We start from the raw sequence: 13,853 nt of genomic DNA on the forward strand, positions 1-13,853 counted from the left end.
GATTCAGAAAGGTTACATCAGTGTCTTAGCTTTTATGAAAACTAGATTACTTAGCAGCTGAAGAAGGAATTTAAGAAGGAAATTTAAGAGCTGAACCTCTGAGAATGAACTGAAGAAAAGTTAAGAGGATAAGGTAAGAATTCTCTCTGGACAGCAAATTTTGAAAGTGTTAACTTAATAACTTTTGTCCAAGGTCAGTTATAGCAGGATTTTGAACTGTCGAGTTCTGACTCCCAGCCCCACAGTCTTAATAGTAGATTTGAAAATACTAGATACTGTCTAGATGCTACGAGTGCCATCTACCTGCCCTGTTTGTGTCCTTGTGTAAGAAGGCGGAATTGAAGTTCTGCATATCACTAGTTCATTTATTTATTTTCCCAACACAGACAAAGAGAGGAAAGAATGCAAAAAGGCTTGGTAACTATTACCAAACTCCAACACAGGTCTGAGATTCCCCTTTGGGGTTACACCAAGATTTATTAAAGCACAGCATGTGTTCACTTATTTCTATCCAAAATGAACTGAAAGGCACTTTGCATCTGCCCTCAAAAAAAGAAAAAAAATGCTTACTTGGCAAACTTTGTTTAAAAAATCTGTTTCTTGCAAGGTTTATCTCTTTGTTTTGTTTATCTTTTTATTTGTTTGGTTAGGGCTTGGGGGGCTTTTTTTGGTTTTGTACATGGGTGTGTAGCTTTCTTCCCCTCCTGTACCCCTCTTCCTCCATCCCATCTGTTGATCTCACTTTAGCACATAGTTTCCCACTTACTTTGCCAAAAATGTATAAAACTTGGGTCGTCTGCTCTGATTTCTTTGTGACTTGTAACTGTATCATTAAACCAACATTTGCTCTGTCATAAAGAAGTCCCTGTAACTTTAATTAGGCTCTTCTGCTCCATTTGCTCTTGTGCAGTTGCAAGTGTGAAGTAATGCTTCCAAATGGAAATGATAGGGAATGGTCCTTATAACAAACTGTGAAAAAGGCCAGAAACATCAGTACCAGGTTTCTCACAGTACCTGGTATTATACTTTCTGCATACATGATGTTTTCTTAGGCAAAATATTTTCCTTATCTTCCATTTCCAGAGCCCCCTTCTCTCCCCTCCATCACGCCCTTATTTTTTAGTTTTTTTTTTGGACAAACGTACTCCAAATCCTCAAATCCTCTCAGAAACACAGGAAAACAGACCATTCCTCAAAAGTTCAGCTCACAAGCTATGAATATGAGCCATACAGCAGCTTATTAGTTCCCTCATTTTCAGTTAGGTTCAGGGTCTCTAATACTACTCTACTGCATATTGGGAGTTGGAAAAATAACCTGAAAAAGCAAGTTCCCATCTACTATGTTCTCCTGCATTAGAATCCCTAATATAGGGAGGCAATCATAACATTTACATACAAAGTAACACTACATGATTAGTATGGGAACAAATTTCCATACAGTCTAAAAAGAAAATGGTGCTGAAATAAGGAAATGTCACCAGTCAATGGAATTCAAAATCATTTTTCCTTATTAAAGTGATCCTTTACCAAATATAATATGTATAGGTAGACCCAGTGGATACAACATTTTCTAACCCTCAAAGTGATTGTGACGAAGCATATCCAGTTAAAAAAAAAAAAAAGAAAAAAAAAAGTAATCACTAATTGAAATGCAAAGGCCCTGGAGAGATTAGGAGACCTGTTAAAAGAGTTGAGGTGAAGAATACCTGAGTAGTCCTGCTCCAGGGTACCCTGGAGGAATTCACAGGCATCTGGAAGGACAGAACCACATCGAAGCAGCAAATTTCCTCATAGAACAAAACCTGGGATATTCTCCCATGGGCAGCAACTCCCTGTTCCTCCAGCAGTTGCACACTAGAGATCAGGCAGTATTTCAGAGAATGTTCTTTGAAATCCAACCTAGTTATTTTTGTTGAATTACTTTATCTCAGTAAACAGGTCTTCTTTGAAAAGGAATGTTTACATACTAAGCATTTTAGCACAAAAACATAACATCGCTTTATCTTTGAAATGGAACAAGGACAGCGGTATTTTCTCTTCTACCCTGTGATCCCTTCTCATTTCATCATCATTTCTAATTCACTTTTTATGTTTATATGCATTCAGCAGGTGTCAACACCACCCTGCAATAAAGCTATAATCATTACAAGGTGTTCCCTTCCATTGGCATGTATTTAAAGGATATTTTTACCTGAATGAGTTGCTTAAAGTCACAGCTGATTTGAAGAACGGAAGCTAAATCTCCAAATGCTAGTATTTTGTTTTGAATGTAATATTATCTTCCAGTGTTGGCAGGTGGATTTTCCCAGTATTCCCCACAATTTCTTATATGTAGTATGAACCCAGAGCTATGATCCTTCCTCTGAAGAGCTTATACCCTGAAAGAACAAAAGACAGCATAACCAAAAGATCCATAGACAAATATGCTGGCCAGGAAATGAATGACCACTCAGCAATCCTGAGCAAGTGTGTTTCATTATAAAACCCACAGGTTTATAAGGAGACAGAACATAACTGTGACAAAAACAGGAAACCTATAAAATCCTGCCTCTAAATCCATTGCCTCTTGAACAGAAATATCTTTTGCCTCACCTTCTTTGAGGAAAACATACCTCAAGAGTGAAGCATCTAGAGACCATTCTGGAGTAGCTACTGTTGTAAATTGCAGCCCCATTAACACAGAGGTCCAAGATATGCCAAAAGCAGACAAAACACAATTGCATGTTTTCACTCAAGCCTAGCACTGAATACATCTATGCTAGGTCTCATGGAAAGGTAAGTATGACCTGCAGATTTACTCCTCCATTGTGTTCACAGCATTTATACAGTATAGAAAGTGTAAACTCTGAAGAGGTTTCCTGCCTTGGAGTTATCTGGCCCTAAGGAAAGCAGGGCTCCTAAAGGCTGCACTAACTTAGACCAGTGGACAACCAGGTGGACTTGGACATAATCCCCAGCCGTGATCCCTCTCCCAGCTCTGGGCATGCTGAAGGCAACCCTGCTGGTGCCCATTTTAACAGGCAGGGTGTAAACCACTATGCACAAAGAAAATAAAGACGACACTGTCAAAATCTAACCACGCCAGCAGATTTCTTCTGCACCCTGACAAGGCTCTAGTAGACGTCTTTGCTACTGTAAAATTCACAGAATATAAAACAACCATGACACCTAAATATACTGAGCAAACAGCAAGGAAATTATTTCACTTTGATCCACTATTTAGTCAAGAGTCTGAGTGACCAGGTATCTCTAGGTTTCTCCCTAGAAACAGAAATTGATAGATGTTGCTTTTCCAATGACATACAGAAACTTTTTTTTTTTTAAACCAATGAAAATGTGGTATCTTGAAAACAATATGAAAAGTATATATTATCAAACCACATGAGCTTCCCTCTAAAGTCCTCACACACAAACACAAAAAAGAGAAAAACACAATAGGCTAATTTCTCAACAAAGGGCTGTGCATTTTCCCATTTTAAACTGTTTATAAAAACTGAAATCCAGTCAAACTATATTGAGAAACAAGGACTTTCAATTCATCCATGCCTCTTCCTTCAAGCATGCCTTTCACCATCTAAGAAAATCCCAAACAATAACAACATACTAAAAAGCCCCAAATTTTGGCTAAGTTTCCAGCTGCTAATTTTGTCTGTCATGAGCTGCCATTGTCAGTCTGAGGGAGGGATTGTTCCCAACTTAAAAAAAAAAGGGGGAAGAAAAAAAAAGTAAAAGATGCAAAATATACTTAAAGTAACATCTGTGTTTTCTGATTTTATTAAAGCATTTTGTCTTTGTTATACAGAAATAACAAAACACTGAGCCCTTCCCATCAGTATTCATGACGTCTGCCTTTTCATACAAAACCCTCTGAAAGAAAATTCCCCCTGGAAAAAAAAAATACTTTCCTTATAAAAAAACAGATTGTGAGACAGATGATTGTATTGTTTAATCAAATTTCCATCTGAAAACTCTTTTCCTAGTTTTAGATTTAGCTCACCCAGCAAGGCACAGGCACTTGGAAAGACATGGAAGTATAAAGTAGCAGCTCCTCCATTTTATTATCTCCCTTGAGCTTTGCAATTGGCAAATGAAAAAGAAAGTGGGGAACAAAAGTACTGGACATAAATTAAGCCCTGCTTTTTAATGTTCAAACTGAATTTTCTTTATTTTTTCTACAGCTGTCAGATAAGCAGGGTAAAACCACTAATGCATGTTTAATATATAAAAACTCATAATGTTCAGTAGCACGACCTCCATTGGAGACATTAGTTCAGGCCAGTGAACTTGGAGCAAGCCAAGTGTGGAAATGTGGAACTGGGCCAGTGACCCCCACCAGTGCCTGTCATATCTGCTGAAAGCAAACTTGTCAAATATAGAAGGGGCAGAAGGAGGACAAGAGTATCCTTAAACCAGGGAGCAGCAACAAAGCAAAGATGCCCATCATCTATTCACAGCTGTCTGTTGTTCAGTAATGGCTCTGGCCGTCTCAGGAACAAAAAGTCTGGTTGTAGCCTCAACCTTTCAACCTTGTCCAGTCTGGGGGCCTTTCATTTCACAGACTCCCCAAAGCTGATGAGTGATCATAAAGCTATGATACGTTGCTTGCTGTTATTATCTCTTCAAATGTACTCTGTACCAAGCAGAAGCAGAATAGAGTATTCCCAGGCCTGTTAGCCTGCCACGATGAAAGAGCCACTGTTCTAAAAAAACAAACACTTCATGCTCCTCATTCTCCAGGCCTTCCTGCAGACCCTCAGCAGGACTAAGATTTCTTAGTGGTCTGCCACTGTTTTACTCACTCTGCTGAGGAGAAAGACAAACAAACAAACAAAACAAAAACCAACCAACCAAACAAACAAACAAAAAAACCCACATGTTGCAAGCAGTGGTGACTGCATACTACCTTCATTTTCTTAGCTGATTCTGTTGTCAGCAAGGTATCAATGGTTGCTTTGTGAAAGCAGATCTCTGGGGTCTGTCTGTTTTCATCTATGACTCCTGATAGTTACCTACCTATGTTACCTATCTATTTGCACATTAGCAATTGTATCAGATGTGAATGACCCTTACTAGAGAACACCATAGTTGTTCTTTACTAACACAAGTGAGAATGCTAGTGCTTACCATTTTCAGGTCAAAAATATCATATTAGGTTTTATGGTTTGGGAGATCTATTCACAAGAAATAAAGTTTGATTGCAAAAAAAGAAGATACAATTTTATCTTCTTCAATGTTAATTCTTGCAGATCAGACAAGAAACCTGATGTTTCTTGCTATATAAAGACCTCTGTGAATCTGTCCCAAGTGTCTTACACCCTACTGTGTAGACAGCTTAGATGTTTGTTTCTGATCACTTTTTCTTATTGTAACATAAAGTTATATTGTGGTGATTTTCAGGCTTCTTGTGCCATGTTCCTAAAAAGAAGCTTCTTAGAAGTGTCATTTCCAGGATGGGTATTTTTAAGAAAAAAATAAACATTTTTAAAGTTCTCATTTTGTTTACTTTATTGTATAAGAATTTCAGGTAAGTAAACCTTAGTGTTTTGAATGAAATGCACTCTACCAAAACACATATGTACAGTATTTGCACATGCATTCTTGAACAGGACACATATTGTCATGTATATAAGTTCTGGTTTTAGTCCTAGAGAGGTAGGGGAGGCTAAAATTCAGGCTAATGTACCTAAGAATGGATTATCAATGAAGATTTTTAAGTAAATGACCTATATGATAGTGCTTCCTCTTGAGCAAACTTTGCACATTTGAGAGTAGCCTCAGTTTCGCATCCAGGCTGAACTCTCCTGCTGAGAATTCTGAGGTCAGTCTCAATTCTGCAGGAAACTGAGCTACTCTACGCATGAGCAATGAAAGAACACATTTGTTTCTTCCAAACATCTAGGAAGAACTCTGGAAAAATTAAAGAATTAGTACTATTTATATGACAGCCAGACTTTAAAGTTAATAGTTAGTATTAACAGTCAATAAGGTTTGTTTTTTTCCAATCTTGCTTTTACTGTGTGTCAAACACACCAGATAAAATTTAGCAACGCATCATTTAAGTGGCATTACCTTTTCAATAAACTCTACAGCCAGAGAAACTATATATATATATATGACTATACACCAATTGTTATCACATCAGGACTTTACACTACAAAAAAAAAAAAAAAGAGAAATAATTTCATAGGTACATAAGTGATATAATCCTTGTATAGTAGGTATTTCCCTACAATAATCAAGTCCACTGAACCACAAAGAGGAAATCAGAAATGAGTCCATCTAATGAATGTAATTTGTATTTTCAGAGAAGTTCTGGAAATGTAATTAACAAATTCTTCTTGTAAATGTAATCCCTTAAAGTAAACAGGGTGGACCATGGTCATCCTTCTGCCTTATTACTGTTTCCTACTTTAAAAAGAAGAGGTAATTACTGAATCCTGTCAAAATACTCACAGCTTTACAAGCCCTGGGAATGACTTCAGAGCATTTGGACTGGTGAAACAAGCCTCTGCTGCCACTCTCTGAGATCTCTGATCCTGCTCTGGACACCAAAAAAATATGAAAAGATTAGTTTCCAAATATACACCTTTACTACTAGTCCCACCTATTGTTTATTATGAAGCTTAGTTTACTATGTTTATTATTTACTATGCAGATTACAAATAGCACTGAGAATGTTTAGAGGATCCTGAGATAGAAGGCAATTGAGACAATCTGAGATAGAAGAAGGGGATTATCGTTGGCAAATCGAGCTGGAGAATAGACCAACCCAGACCAGGCCTCAGCTGAAAGACAGTACCTGCAACTAACATGCCAGACACAGTTATAAGTATGCTGAGACCGAGCTATTTTACGGGCATAGGGCTGAGGCTAAGATGACTCGACCAAAACACATATCTAGGGTGATAAGCAGGAATTGAGAACTGACAGGACTGGAACAGATTAGAGAATATGGGCCAAAAGAGAAGCTGCAAGATGGAAACTGGAAACCAGACCGAGATGACTATAATGTAGTTTCCACCAGAGATAAGCTTTTTCTCCTACAGCTCACTGCTGCTGACAAATATCTGTCAACCTGTTCCAACCAGGAGGGGGTCACGTGTTACAATTTGCTCTTATGACCAGAATCTCTGCAGCTTGACCAGTCTGTGCACTGCATTTGAAAGTTAAAGCCATGCTGCTGAACCTGTGGTTATCTTTGGGTGGGAGCTTTAATTATACATTTTGCTTCCTTAAAAGTAGGAGATTACAAACTAATTTATGGAAACCTCTAAACACAGAGCATTAACAAGACAGCAAAATCAAGTTTTCAGGCTTTCTGAACTTTGAGAAGTCAGAATTAAGCTTGGCCAAACAACCTTAATTGAACTCTCCATATGAAAGGATCTGTACGAAAAAAAAAAAATCATCTCTTTCATTGGTAAGCCTCTCGTCCTGTGGCAAGCAAAGTATCCCCTGATTCCAACTGCAAGTCTGAATGCCCAGTGCCTCTGCAAATAAAAGCCCAAACTCTAAGGCTGGGCACTCAGAAGGTGAGGCACTTTCCATCGGAAAAGATGTACAGAATTGCTTAGGAACTCTGTGGGACAGACAGAGGACAAAACACTTCTCAGCATCCTATACAGAAAGGAACAGACAGCCCTATTTTTGCAGTGGCATTTCCTCTCATTTATTACTCACCTTTCAGCTGTTCAGGCTGCAATACTGAGTCTTCAGTGCTCAGTCCAAACTCACTCCTGAGCAGGTCTATCATGTCAAGTGAACTAAGCAAAGACCTGTAGAAAAACAGTGTGATCATGCCATTAAAGACTGTATCCTACTGCATCCACACAAGCGGAGACAATTCACATTTAACAGGCAACCTCAAGCCTAGTATTTCTTAAAACCTGAAAGCTTGGTTTTTGCATTTTAAAGTTCTGCTAATATTGTTTTGTGCATATAGTAGCATAAATGTGTATTCCACGGCTCTGTCAGACTGTAAAATGCATCAATTTGGAGTGAGAGGATTCTTTGACCACACAAGCTCCTGTCACTCAGCTGGGATAGTATGGAGTATTTGGCTCAATTTCACAAACCGTATGTGCATGTGCCCTCATTTCCTTTTGTATTTTTGGCTCTGCCATCCAAAGGGTCAGAGTGCGTTACTGAACCTAATGAAAACCTCCCCACATCTGGGCAGTAATCTCTTTCCTTTTACTAGTTGTAAAACGGATAAGAAAAGTACTCTCCATTTAAAGGTCAGAATGGGAGTAGCACACCCAGAGATGAGACTCTCTTTCCCTGATCTAAGAATTACTGATAGTGCAATTGGGGGAGCTTTGCGATATTCTTTTAGCAGATCACATTCCCTCACACCCTTCCTTACATGCCTCCCTCCTCTCCCCATCCATTTAGATTTGTTTTCACTTTCCTTGTCTCCTTGTTATTTTGGGGGAAATGAGGTGGGAAGTGCTTGTTTGTTTGTGGACCATTTGGCTAGATTGGTTGCATACCTGAGTCATTTCCCATTATACTGATATTAGACACTCCTATAAACCATAATGCCTTTTTCTATTATGTTCTTAGCCTACTGACTGGAGATTTTAGCCAGAAGCTACTTCCTTTCCATGCTACCTGTTTATCCTAAGACTTACATTAGTCTTATCCTAAAACTAATAAACATTTCAAATATAAGACAAAGTCTGGAATTCTCAGGGTTTCAACAAAATCAGTGAAATTTGAAAGGTTTCTCACTGGTGTTTTATGAAAGTTCATATTTCAAAAGGTCTGCAATAGTTGATTTAGTTTTGTCAATAGCAAGTTACATAGTTCTTTTTTTCTACAAAGTTACCTTTCTTCATTATTTTTAAGGTATGGTTCTATATCTGATGAAATTGCAGTAATTCATATAGAATTTTTTAATGCTTAAAATGTATTTGTAGGTCCATTTCATTGCAAATAGCATTATTTTTTATTTGTACCAACAACAAAAAGTCAAAGTAGATTAATAATAATAATAATAACATTTATCCGCAGTGCAAATGGCTTTATGTGGTCTGCGTTCCTCTACATACTGTGACCAAGTCTTTGTTCTGTCTCATAATTCATCAGCCTGCTTGTAAAAGAATGGTCCTCTATGGTGTTTGGTTACAAAAAAACAAACAAACAAATAAACAAACAAAACAACACTACCCTTTAAGTGGAATTTTATAAATTAACTGACAATTTTGGATGTACAATCACTGTTTGGATGAAAACTACCCATCTTAGCCTGTTAAGTGTCTCTGAAAACGCTTCAGATTTCTTATATGTCACCAGTTCCAATTCTGTCTAAAGACGTACTTTTTCCTGAGTGCCATCTCTTCAGTTTGTCTCTCTCTGCTTCTCCCCTGTACCACAAACATGTATCTCATTAGACTACATAACATCCATGTTTAATTATCCTTAGCAGACTAAAAATTGCCAAATTCCATATGGCTGATCTGTCCAACCTGCCAAGTTTGTCATGATTTATTCAGGAAAAAAATGGCAATTTACAAAAACAAATTCTTTGTTTCCCCACAGAAAGACCAGTTTCTATTCTCTGAGCCAACAAAACTAGAACTAAACAATATGTACAACAGAAGCAGATGTAGCTATTATGGTGTGGCCTGGTGCTTTCAGAAAAGGGACAGCATGAGTAAAATTAATGCATTAATACATTTATTTCAATGTGTTTAACCTTTTCTACTTAGCATCACTCATGTTGTTATTTCAAGTGTAAAAAAATTTCGACTTCTTCACCCCAGTTTGCTGGTCTGCAATCCCACCACCAGAACACTGCATTGTTATGCATATAGAAAGAAAAAGCCTGAGAACACACACTTCTAAGTATAGTCAGTGGGAGCCTTCAGCTCATAAGCAACAATCTCTGTTGTTGTAAAATTCAGCATTAAACCAATGGATCTATTTTGTATCAATACACTTTAATTGGTTTTCTGGATGACATCTCCACAGAATAATGCCAGGATCAGTAGTGAGTACCAGGGCTGTATTAGCAGAGTAAACATTAAGTTATTATGTCCTTTTCAGGGAAAACAAAAGTTACTCTAGCTTGAAGCCATATGGCGTAGAAGCATGTTGACATATCTCAGCAATAAGGGGTTATGTTACAGAAGGGACCGTGTTGAAGAGATCAGAAGGGCTGGATTGGCTACTTGACCAGTGTCACATCACTGAACTCAGCGCAAAGAGCTTGAACAAAATGACATGAACTCATCTGCGACCACTGTCTAGGAGCGGGGACCTTTAACAATGGCAGCACCTGCCAGATCGCCGTCCTCCTCCCCAATAAAGTCACCAACAGCCCCCTCACTGTTCTGTCATGTGCCTGGCACAAGGCCCCTATTGTTATGAGCCACTCTCACTCCAATAATTTCTCCTCTAAATGACACTGCACCACCACAGGTCATTTCAAGGGGGCTGAAAAGAAAGATTTTGCATCTGTTTTGAGTTGTAGGCACCAAGGGGGAGGGGGTTCAAAACCCCTTGATAGCTGGCAAATGGTAATAGCAAAATGTCCCTATTGTTTGTGCCTGAACAAACAACCATACTACATGAGAGTTTTTATTGTCCTCAAGGCAATCTGCCACGAATGCTCTCCTTTGCCCATACTCTACAAAGAGAGGGAAAAAAAATCACCACAATAGTCACAGTTAGGAAACCTTAGTGAGAGTTTAATGACCAGCTACCAACTAATGGATGGTGAGTAACATATGGCAGAGCTTGGCCTCTTCACATATTGATTAAAAATAATTTAAAATTTAAAGCCAAGTTTGTTTGACAAGATTCCAGCTTCTCAGCAGCCACTTAACAATCTGAATAAACCTGAAGAGGAAAAGCTTAAATTCTAACCTAAGGCAAAGCAGAACAAACTCATTGTCACATTACATAATTGAATCTCTTACATTCACCCAAGATTAACAGCCAACACTTCACAATTTTTCCTTCTACCTAGAATATTTGCTGATGTAAGCAGCCAAGAAACTCTGTAATATTTGGTAACTTTTTTAGAGTGCCCTTATTAGACCTTTGTTACACACACACGACCATTAATGTCCATATTCAAGGCCTGTTAGCCATATTTTAACCACATAATATTATTCAACACAACAGAATGATTCTATTCTTATGTCCTCGAACCACCACTTGAGTTAAATGGTCATATTTTTATAAACGTCTTTGTGTCCTTTTCTAGCGTGATGAATGTTAGAAGCTGGAGCACTTGAGATAATTGTTGCTACTGAATGGATTTAAAGTCTAAATGGATTACTTTTTATTCGCTTTCAAAACCAGCTACACGTACTCTAGAAAATAGATCAGATAACAGCATACAAATTGCAGTACCTGTATCTACAAAGAATCAGATGTGCAGCCAAGAAGATTCCAAGTCAATGAAAGGACCAAAAAAAAGCACTGGTACTGATTTTTAAATGTTGATTATTTGGAAAAGGAAAGGGGAAACATTCCTCACAACCCAGCTACAAACACAGTAAGGGTCTGGGTAAAGACTTTGGATATTTGTCATGTCACATAAATTGGTGGCTAAAGCATTAAGTTGCTATCAGGCAAGCTGTAATCTGCGCTTGATTTCTGCACTGAGCTGCTCCATAACCTTGGCTGAGTCACTTCATCTCTGGCTTCTCTCTTACTCTTTTGGCAGTGGCTGCTGCAAAGTGCACCAGCCTTTGACGAGGCTCTACCTATTAATTCAACACAAAAAACATTCCTAAAAGGGGAGTAACTGAGCTGAGGCTTTCACTAGTTTTCAGCCCCATTATAAACATTTGCCTTACATAACAAAAGCAAATGGCAGGCTTTTAGAAGTTAAAAATTTGTCCTTTGTAGAACGTAACACCCCAAGTAACCCAGAGAACACCACAGCCAACCTAAAGTAACACTGAGCCATAGAACCTGCATCATTTCCACAGGCTACTATGGGTCCGTTGGGCTGGCACAAACTGCAGTGTGCAGGGAAGACAAATACTAACATTAGCACAGCTCACCTAGCTCATGCAAATTGTTGTCAGAAGAAGCAGCAATACCCAGGAGGAGTACTGAGGAGACACTGAAGGTAATGGAAGGGAGGTGTTAAAAGGCATGGCACTGATGATATGATAGCATATATAAAAGGATAATTGCAAAAATGATGGGGAAAGAAATCTTATGTCCCTTTCTGAGTAGTAGTAGTAGCATGAAAGGAATAGACAGCACAAGGCTGGGGCTGCAGTTAGGATGGGCTCTTAACCAACAGACAGTTGATTACATGTTTTAGGAAATACAGGGCCCCGCTTCAAAATGTTTCTTGGGGACTCACATTGTTTACATGTGAAATTACAGAACCAGTCTTGTGTTCAGTTGAAGTACCCGTGACAAGAGGTAGAGGACATGCCCTTGCTTTGCTCTTAAAAAATCTTTATTTACATTGCAAAGCAATTCACAAAAACAGCTGGAGTTGATCTTGTGAGTACAAAGTTTAGTGTGATGGGTCTTGAAGTATTCCAATAATACAAATTGTATTCCAATAATACAAAAAAATAACCAAAGTAACATTCAAAGTGACTTCATATTTTAACAGATTTCACTTGATTACATCTGCCCATTTCTCTTACTGGAAGTACTAAATTACTCATAAAGGACAATAATTTCTAGAGTTCTTCTATTACCCCAGCACATTAGTACATAACAGAACTTCAAAAGGGGTTAAGGCACCCACTGATGGAGACAGAAATAGAGCTTCTAAGCTGCCACAGAAGTTAAGCACCTAACTTGTTTCAATGCTTAAAAAAAAACAACAAACAACCACCACACAGAAAAAAAACACTGGATATCAAACGCCATCTTTAAGCACCTATGCATGTGTCAAAATCTGTCTAGTGACCATGCATTATTAACTGCAGAGTGCTGCTCAGACACAACAAAGAATGATTGTTGCATTGTACTGATTGGAAACTGGAATGCAGCAAGAGATTTTTCTGAGGTCACACAGGAAAATCTGTGTCAACACCAGGATTAGAACTGAGATCATCTGGCTTCCATCTCCACAAAATCATCCTTCCTCTCCAAAAATATTAATTTTCTAATAATAAAAGCCACTACATGAAGGGGTGGTCTTCTGTTTTTGTCTTTTAACTTCAAAAATATGAGAATGATCAGCTCTGGTCCTCCCTGCATTTGGGCATCCTAGATACTTCTTGAGCACAGCCAATGCACACTGAATTCAGGAAAGAAATTAACAGCTTCATTCTCATCTCATCCATTCCCCTTCATGCTCCCTATTGACAAGCAACATAAATTAGGATTTGATTCAAACTAATCCATTTGGCACACCTACTTCTTCTAGGTAACTGTGGAATCTGACCACATCCCAGCCGTTAGTGTATTTTATAATCTACAGGGCAGGAAGTACTGCTTTCCATCAACAGATGGGGAACAAAGGTATAGGTTAATAACTTGCTCAAAATCAGACATAAGGTAGGGTTTTCAAAATTGTCTCCTAAATCAAGGCAATGCCTTCCTCTTGAATCAGCCTTCCTCTAAAAATATTGAAGGAGATAACTGGGAGTCTATGGGGATGCTGGGATCATACATACTAACTCATAACAGTCAAGCTTAAAACACCAAACATATATAAACTTGAATTAAAATTAACTGGGAATTTGAATAGTTCAGCTGAAAGGGACCTTCAAAGATCCTCTAGTCCAACTGTCTGACCTTCAGGGCTAACCAAAGGTTAAAGCATATTACAGAGGGCATCATCTGATTGCCTCTTGAACACCGAAAGGCTTATATTTAACATAGAATACATTAAAGATTCTTTATTTGATTTTCATGTT

The 13,853-nt window shown here is 38.2% G+C and overlaps 1 long non-coding RNA gene across 9 annotated transcripts in view; it reads right to left on the reverse strand.

Moving 5' to 3' along the window:
• The window catches only part of LOC106040969 (uncharacterized), a 58,875-nt gene that overhangs the window by 24,166 nt on the left and 20,856 nt on the right, over nucleotides 1–13,853 (reverse strand). For 8 of the 9 annotated variants that reach the window (XR_010831650.1, XR_010831643.1, XR_010831646.1 and 5 more), the window contains 4 exons: nucleotides 7,681–7,775; nucleotides 6,454–6,541; nucleotides 2,192–2,378; nucleotides 1,707–1,854 (listed from right to left, as the gene is read on the reverse strand). This is a non-coding gene — a long non-coding RNA (uncharacterized lncRNA). The remainder of the gene's footprint in view (nucleotides 1–1,706; nucleotides 1,855–2,191; nucleotides 2,379–6,453; nucleotides 6,542–7,680; nucleotides 7,776–13,853) is intronic. The other variant, XR_010831647.1, reaches the window with a different exon arrangement.

This window comes from Anser cygnoides, chromosome 5, assembly GCF_040182565.1.
Source record: "Anser cygnoides isolate HZ-2024a breed goose chromosome 5, Taihu_goose_T2T_genome, whole genome shotgun sequence".
NCBI lineage: Eukaryota > Metazoa > Chordata > Aves > Anseriformes > Anatidae > Anser > Anser cygnoides.